Below are 9,002 nucleotides of genomic sequence, written 5' to 3'. Positions count from 1 at the left end.
GTCAAGTGGCATCTCCAAGGCCACACAGAAAGTCCAGAAGAGCAGAAGTTCTTGATCCCAGGTCCAAGTTCATAGGTGCCTTTTAGCAGCATATTGTTAATGTTTTTCCCATTTAGAAGTTATTGTGCTGTTTAAAAATTCTGTGTTTTTTATATTTATATGTTCCAATATAAGATTAAACTTGGCGAAGCACAAGTTTCCTAATTTACTCACCTTAGCAAAAGTAGAAGTTACCAAAACTGACTTTGTGTTTCATGGTTCAAAAACATGTGGTGGTTTAGGACATTTAATACCTGTAAGACATACTGCCTCTTGTTCATGCCAAACACATATATCACTCAAATTTGAATATGGTAAGTTTGTTTTAAATTCCTGTGCAAGTGAAGATCCAGTGAAAAATGTGTTGAGGCCAATGAAGTCTCTTGAGTGATGGACACTGGATCAGGGCTTGAGTCCACATGATAATGCCCCAGGGTACAGCATTTACTGCAGATTACAAGTGTGTCAGTTATTGTCATTGCCTGGACACCTGAGCCGATTGGTAAATATGTAAACAAGGACGTGAAGTAGCAAATGATGCAAACGAAACAAGAAAGAATGCTCTGGGCAAATATAGGTGCAGGTTTCTATGTACACAACATGATGCACTTCACCTAAGCATATGCTTCAATATACCACTGAAAAGTACTTAAACCGGTCTTTGCATAACAAAACATACTGCATTTTTTCTATTTTATTCAGCAAAAAGGATTGGTCTTATTAATCAGAAATGACTTTCCATTTTAGCACAAATAAAGTATATTTATGTCCCCTGTTTTCAGAAAGAACATGGAATAAAGCGGAAAGAATACAGCTGGGATGCATAAAACATGGAAGATCTCTTTGGGTGTGTATGTTATAGAAGTGTCTACACTGTTAACTCCATTTCCTCCAGGAACACATTGGGATGATTCAGTTTTTTATGACTGGATTTTGCTTATCAGCTCATATAATCTAATTATAAGTTATAGGCTTGTGATTTAATATTAAGACACTATTCAGGTTTTGTCCATCTTTTAAAGATCTTAGACTGTATTTTTAGGGACTAAAACCAGCTGTTAGCCAGAGATCTAGACATATTTTGCAGATTATTAATTCTGAATTAACATTTATTATCACTATGGAACACTTGATATCTTATGGAGACTGAATTTGTACTGATAACACTGAAAAAAACTGAGTATGAATAAATGATAGACAGTAGATTTTCTCCATGTCTTAATTAAAAGTAAGGGATAACAGCTTTAGAGGAACATTTGAATTTAATATTAAGTGGAAAGAAAGCTATGTAAGGTAACTGATTCACAGTATTATTTACACCAAGTCTTGGCAAAAACAACTAGGTTTGTTCTTCCTGTAGTTGTCCAGATTTGACTACAGCTCTTCACTGCTCATGGGGATCCCTTCAACCTTCAATTACATCCACAATCCTAACTCATGAATTCACATTTATCACCCTAAAACACAAGACAATTCAGTGACCCAAATTCTAACCAAATTCCAGTAGAAGTGAGCCTGAACCTTAGAAAAACATCCTGTAAATATCTGCCTTCTTCAATGCCTTCAATTTACAGAAGATCTGCTCACTGTTTAACCCAACCACTGCCTTGTTTATGGCAGCAAATGAATGACTTCATTTGATGAGCTGGAAGACGCAGGTTGGAAGGAAACTAGAATAATGCTGCTAACATACCAATTTTCAAACAAAAGTATTCCATGCCTTTAAGTGAATTAAAAGGGAGGATCTCACTCATGAGGTTAATTACTGATTCTTTCTATAATCTCAGAAGCAACCACCATCATAATTAATGCATTAACGTGTTTGTTTTACTGGGATGAGCAATATCCGTGTTGACTTTTAAAGTCTGGAATATTGGTTTTGACATTGGCTGACTCCAGAGATTTGCAGATATCTGAGATCTGAAGAGCCCGCAGCCTTATTCTCTTCTTCCTTTTCCATTGCATATCAACAGTAAATCCCTTAAATCAATGGTCTTCAGATCATATCAAACTGCTCTAAGTAGGAAAAGGAATAGGCAAGAAGTGAAATGTACCAGATAAGAAGCAAAGCTGTACAAGTCAAATCCCACTCACTGGGATGGGCAGATCTTGCTGCGCCATCATCCACGGCAAGCTCCCACAAAACACACTGCTCACATTTTAAAATTACAACAATCCTATTTTCATACATATAACCTATGTGGTAGTGTAGAAAAATCATGACTTTGTGGTTCAGTGGGAGTGTGGGCTTTGTGCTTGTACCACACAATCTCTGTCTGACACCTCTGTCTGGTTCCCCACTTCATAGCATTGCTGACACCTATGCCCTAGCCCACTGCTCCGTCCTCACAACCATGCTGCCTCTGAACACTTGTTAATTTTTACTTTTTGTGGAAAGGGGCTGTTTGAAAGCATAAGTCATCTAAGTACTTCCAAAGGACCCGAGGAGCATCTTATGGCACAAAAATATGAATGGAGAGGATGTGGTGATGCTGTACTTTGTCTGGGGTTGGAAAAAAAAAGAGATCGACAAAAACAGACAGAGCAAGAACTGAGATGATCTCTGCCCTTGCTGGTGTTGGCTCACATCATGCCCTTAATCCAGATGTCATGATCTACTGGTAGCACAGGAGAGTGAAGTTTCCACACCTTTACCACTGTGACATTTCCCATAAATTCTAATGAAAAAAAATATATATGAATATACACAGAGACACTGACTTTTGAAAGAGATCTGGTGTGCACAAGCATCATCCTTTCCCTCACCTCCAGGGGTGTGCAGTGGTGTCAGAGAACCTGAGCACACCTCTGTCTGCCGGATGTCCCCTCCCTTGCTGGCATCAAACATAACTGCTCTGTGATGGGCAAGCCAAAGTACAGGTCCGGTAATATCTGAGCAAACAGGCAGAAACCTGATACTTGTAAGCTGTTCTTTCCTCCTCAAATCAAAAGATGCTGAAGCAGGAAATGTGATACTTCCTACTTCTGCTGAATGTTCCTCTGCCCTTTGCTAGTCCTGAGCCAGATGCCTCCCTGCTAGGGCTGGGTGACAGCTGTCTTTGATGCAGCCATCAGACAGGGATGCAGTCATAATGTGAGCTCTGAGAACCGACCACTCTGCACCCAAGGTGTGAGATCCTACTGCATGGTGGACAGGAGCACCCATGCTGCTGCCATCTCAAGCCTCAGGTACATTTAAATATGCAGATTCCGAGTTCAACATCTTTCTGTCTTTTTAGGACAGCATTAAGTAGAATAATAGTATGAAAAGCAACGGCAACTTACAGGTCCAGTCAATTTTTGAAAATCAAAAAAAAAAACAACCACCGACTCTAAACAGGTGCATTTTTTTTTTTTCCCCACGAGATACGCCCGATGTACACGCTGGGTAAAATCCCGTGCAAGTAGGAGTCCTCCCCTCGCCGATCCCATCCGCTGGCTGTATCTCGCGTGGTCGGGAGATGCGAGCAGCCGGTAGCCAAAGTGTCCCGGGCTGGACACTAGGAGCAGGCGGACAACAACAAATAAGCAGAAAAAAAGAAAGAAAGAAAGAAAAAAAAAAAAGAAAAAAGAAATTTAAAAAAAAAAAAAAGGAATTAAAAAAAAAGAAAGGAATAAAAAGAAAAGAGCTGAATAACAGAAGTGTTCTCGTCCCTGAGCTCTGAGGCAAAACCCACCGCAGTGAATCACCCAGCTCTGACCCCTCACCCACCCGAGCACGGCGAACCTCCCGGCCCCGACTTCCGAGCCCCCGCCCCGCGGCTCCTCCCTCGCGGCCGCGGCCCCGCAGCCCGCCGGGGCGGAACCGGACGCCCTACAAAGCCCGCGCCCGGCGGGGCGGGCGGCAGAGCGGCGCTGGGAGGAGGGGACGTTTCTCTTGGGGGGTGGCTGCGTTCTTCTGAGAGGAGAAGGAAAGTTCTGCCCCAGCCTCGCTGCCGTCCCGCCGCGTGCTGCCTGCCCCTTTTTCCTTCCTCCTCGTCCCGTGAGGAGCGGCGGGAGATGGAGGGGCCGTCCCCAAGGTGTCGGACCCGCAGCCGGCGGCTCGGGGAGTGAAACTTTGCGGCGGGGACCGGCGTGGGGCGGCCGAGCGCCTTTCCGCGGGGCCGGCAAAGTTTCTGGTGGCCGCCGCCCGCCCACGCCCCCGGCCCCGCTGCTATGGCACCCGCCCGTCGCCGCGGGGCGAGCAGCGGGCGGCCGCCTCCGGCTGTCCGCGCGGCGGCGGAGGGGGGGCGCGCAGCCCCCGGTCGGCGGGCGTCCTTCTCCGGGCGGCAGTGACCGCCCCGCCGTCCGCCTGCCTCCGCCCGAGCCTCGCCGCGGATGGGGACGGGCGAGAGGAGCCTCCGCCTGAGCCCGATCCAGCCGCCTCTTCACCGGAGCGGCCCCATGTCCTCCTCCCCGCGCCGCGCAGCCCCGCAGCGCTCCCCGCCGTGAGAGCGGCGGACGCCCCGCTCCTCCCCGCAGGTAAGCGCTGAGGGGTGGGGGGGGTGTGTGAGGGGTGCTCCGCGCCCCCGAACTCGCAGCGCTTCCGCGGGGAGATCGCTCCCGGCTGGGCTCCGGCGCTGGGTGGGCTGGAGGCGCTCCTGGAGCCCTGGGCGGCGGGGGGTCAAGCGGGCGGGGGAGGAGAGGCACACAGGGGAGAGGCACGGGTTTTTTTTTTTTTTTCTCCCCGAAATAGACTTTGTTCCTCCCGCGCGGAGCCGGCGGCACGCCGGGTCTGCCGCTTCCGTGCAGCTGCTACACCCTCTTTTGTCTGCTTCGGCTCCGGAATACTTTGCGCGCTGCCACCGCCCGCAGCGCTCCGGCCTCGGCAGCTGCCTCAGGGCTTCGCACCGCTGCCTTCCCCGCCCCGGGAAGTTCCACGTTCGCTTTTATTACCGCCCAAGTTCGGGTTCTCTTCAGCTTTGTTTGAGGAAAAATGGTGGTGTGCAGAGTGCTGGAAGGGCGAAGCGCGGGGACAGCAGGGGGGTTGCACTGATTCCCTCGGTGAGAGCGCACCTCGCTGCTCGAATAAATCTCTCCCCGAGCAGCCAGAAGCCACTCTGGAGCAGGCTTTGAAGCAGAGTGACCAGGAGCAACTTGGGGGTGCGGAGCAGGATCTCCTGATATCCCGTTGCCACAAGCATTGTTGTGTTGGTGCTGAATTCAGCATGCGCGCAGCTGAGACTGTGGGAGCGATGTCCATTGACACTTGGGACTGATTGTCATTAACCGCTGCTGTCTGCTTCATACAGAGCTCATAAAAAATAAAACTGCTTTTCCTCTTTAAAGACGAGAGCGTTCAGACAAAAGTATTCTTCTAGTGTGTCGTTCTGTATAATGTGAGCTTCAAAATAACCTGTGGTCATGTGGTGGACGCTGTACTTACAGTGCTTATGGGACTGAGGGCTGTATTGCTCAAGACAGCCTTGCCACCAGAGGTGGTGTAGCCTCTGGCTCACCCTATTTCAGATCAGTACTCTGGCAACGGCTCTGTTATTCTTTGTTAACTAGGTGGTACTTCCTATCTGTGAGGGAAACCAAGTGAGTATCCAGATAGAAACAAACAGTGCATTTCTTCCTTTAATTATTATTATTTTTTTGTGCTCCTTTGTAGAAGGTACAAAGAAAACCTGAAAATTTTATTTCCACTGAAAGCAATTTGAATTATTTAGCAATGAAGCCAAAAGGTCTATTGAGTTCGGAACATTTTAATGTTCTTCTAGCAAAATACTTGCTAGAAGATAACTTAAATGGTTTTTTGACAGTAATTGGAGACATGGGAAAAGATGTGTGGTAGGTAAGTAGCAGTTTGAGAAATAAAACCATACATGATTTTTATTTTCTTAGCATGTTTGTTGCTCCTTTGTTGGTTTGCAACAGTAATCCAAAGGTAGGCTGGAAAAGGAATAATGATGCAGGAGTTAAGCACACTAGAATCATTTTATTCCATGTATAGAAACAGTTCCACCCAATACAGTCTCGCTGGAATTGCAACAGAATTCATTTTTATGGAAGCTCTGTAATCAAATTAAGTGGTGGGCTGTCTGAATTTAATCCTGTAAAGTAGGGACTGAGCGAGCTCTGTTCTTGAAGCACTGCAATGTATGCTGACCCTCAAACAGGTGAGTAGTACCAAAATCCATCTCTAATGATTACCAGTGGTATAAGTTCATTGCTTAGAACAATAGGCCAGTAACTCCACTGAAACTGTTCACTGGTTTAGCAGCATTACTGGACTTTTACTGGATCAAGCTGTATTGTAATGGGTTCTGCTTCCATTTTCTTGAATACTAGGCATATAACACAACACCTGTGCCATACACAAGTCTTCACATCAGCCACATCTTGTGGGTTGTATGATCTCAATTGACTCATGTCTCTCTGGGAACAAAAGAGGGGAAAAGAAGTGAAAATTAGTTAAGGACTAGAATGTGTGTAGGAAACAGCAGGAGACTGTTCTCATAGCTTGTTCAGTATATTTTAGGAGCCAAAAATCTGAAATGCTGAAGATCAGTGAAGACTTCCAGTAGAATCATTGAAACCAAATAAAGGTATGATATAAGAAGTATAAAACCTATGAGCTGCTGGCATGAGTAGCTTCCTATTTTTTATTTTTTATTTTTTTTACAGGAGGGGAATCAACTCTTTGAAAGGGTGAGTGACAGCAGGACAAGGGGAAATGGTTTTAAGCTGAGGGAAGGGAGATTTAGGTTGGACGTCAGGGGGAATTTCTTTACGGAGAGAGTGGTGAGGTACTGGAGCAGGCTGCCCAGGGAGGTTGTGGATGCCCCGTCCCTGGAGGTATTCAAGGCCAGATTGGATGGGGCCCTGGGCAGTCTGGTCTAGCATTAGGTGGAATGGTTGGTGGTCCTGCGTGTGGCAGGGGGGTTGGAGATTCATGATCCTTGAGGTCCCTTCCAACCCTGGCAATTCTGTGATTCTGTGATTTTACAGAATGTTATTAGTCTTGTCTATGATAGCAGTAGAGGAAATAAGAGCTTGATATCCTAGGTAGTGACGGTGTGTACGCTTGACTTGGTGCCATTATGCTTTTTAAACAGATAAATTACTTTTGTCTACAGGTGTTTGATCTCATGGTGCTGGAAGAAAGAAAATTGCAAATTGCTTTCCAGCGTGCAGGAGCAGACACTGAAACTAGGATTCATTTGTGAAAGCATGGGCATCTTGTCCCAGTTTAGATACCGTAAGATGTTTCAGATACTGGCATGTGGCTGGCAAAGAGTCTAAGGAGAACCTGACCACTTGTAGAAAGGCAGCTGAAGGCCAGATAGAAAATCCCATTAGGTAATGTTTATGATACCGTTGTACACAGAAGCCTTTAAAAGGGCTTGAATCTGTTCTGCAGAAACCTTGTAGTTAAGATTTGTGATGCTGCAATCTGATGGATGTGGGAAGACATCCCAAATATGCCATTGCTGTGAGGATTCAGGGAGGTTCTTCCTAGTGTGTGTTTACCAGCAGAATCTTTGTACTGCTTCCTGCGCTGTGCCTCTCTTATGTTGCTCAAGTAGTAATGAATAGTAATCAGTAACGTAATAATTACCAATCTTCTTAGAAGGTTTGTACACATCTCTTTATTTTAGAACATGCGCACATTCTTGGTCCACTAGAAATTGAAGGCATTGAGTTAGTGCTTTTGTTTTAAAATAAGAATAAAGTAAGGAGAAATTTCAGCTTTTTTCCCTTACTACCACATCACCCACACAATCTATGGGTAATTAGGTTCTTAATAAGTGGATTGTAGATTGCACGGAGAGGTGAAATGCTGACAGCGCTGGTGAATGAAACTGCTGAACAGATGTTTGGCACAGCTGTTACCCTACCCACTCGTTTTAGTAGTCTTCATTTTGTGGAGTTGGTGAGAATAAGCATTGTTCTCAATTTCCTTCTTGGGACTACAGTCTGACTGTACAGAAATTTTCTTGTTCTGTTCCGCTCCTAATAGCTTCTGTTTGACACACAGTTTAGCACCTACACTATCACTATATTTGTAGTCTCTTCTCATCTCAGTGTACCCCAGCAGGAGCAGATGAGGTAGACTTGATGGCTGAACACAGTACTGAAATATTAAGAGTATATTGGCTGATCTCCTCGTATAGATGTAATTGCATTAACCTACCAGAACTTTATTGTAGGATCAGTGGTTTTAAACTTTGTGTTTTTGCTTGGCTACTTTTCCTTAAAAATCAAATGTTTTTTTCCTTTCTTTCTTTTCTTTCTCTTCTTAAAATTTTTTTTGCACAGCCAGCCAAATGAGATGGATATCTCATAACAAAGAGCTGCTTGTAATCTTTCATCTACAGTACTGACAGAGCATGTTTGTATCGCTCAGTATTCTTATTTTGATCTTCTGGCGATAGAAATATTACAAAGAGCATTTGGTTCTTTTTGAAAATAATTCAATAAGCAGAAGATGTGAAAAGGGAGGATGATTTTCCTTTAAGTCATCGTATCTGTTTTTCCCTGTTTCATGCTGGGGAGATTTGTCGTAACTAGAAAAGTGTGCCAAAGAAGCGCAGAGCCACCTAACCAAAACTGAGTACCTGAGGATCTTGTCATCTTCAGTGAAATGCAGTCATCCAGCAGAGAGTTTGGGGAAAGTAATGCCAAAACAGAGTTGTGGGAAATGAAGCTGTGAACTGCCTTTTTGTGCACGGCCACTGAGAGTTGTTAGGAGGAATGTTAGGCAGTTGTCGCTTTACTCTCTGGTGTCCATTCTGATAAACATCTCATTATTTGTACCCCACTGGAGTTGTACTCAATTATTCTTTTTATTTTCCTCCAATTAATTTAAGTAGAATCAAAGGGCATTTTTTTCCTACATTTTTGTTTCACTTCTATTCCACTGAGCTTCACAGTGATACTGTTACTGATACTGAGGAATGAGGATTTGATTGTTTCCACTTCATATGCAAGCTCTAACCAAGCAGATTTTAGAAATCACAAGAGATAGATGACATAAT

General features: G+C 44.9%; 1 protein-coding gene across 1 annotated transcript in view; it reads left to right on the top strand.

Moving 5' to 3' along the window:
• The first annotated feature begins 4,300 nt into the window (after positions 1-4,300).
• TMEM200A (transmembrane protein 200A) overlaps positions 4,301-9,002 on the top strand; it is a 52,043-nt gene continuing 47,341 nt past the window's right edge. The window contains exon 1 of the mRNA XM_031610454.2: positions 4,301-4,500. The gene's annotated coding sequence lies outside the window, so the exon portion shown is untranslated. The remainder of the gene's footprint in view (positions 4,501-9,002) is intronic.

Source organism: Phasianus colchicus, chromosome 2 (assembly GCF_987193195.1).
Source record: "Phasianus colchicus chromosome 2, bPhaCol1.hap1.1, whole genome shotgun sequence".
Taxonomy (NCBI): Eukaryota; Metazoa; Chordata; class Aves; order Galliformes; family Phasianidae; genus Phasianus; species Phasianus colchicus.
The sequence above is the reverse complement of the archived record's forward strand: the minus strand, read 5'-3'. Positions and strand labels throughout refer to the sequence as shown.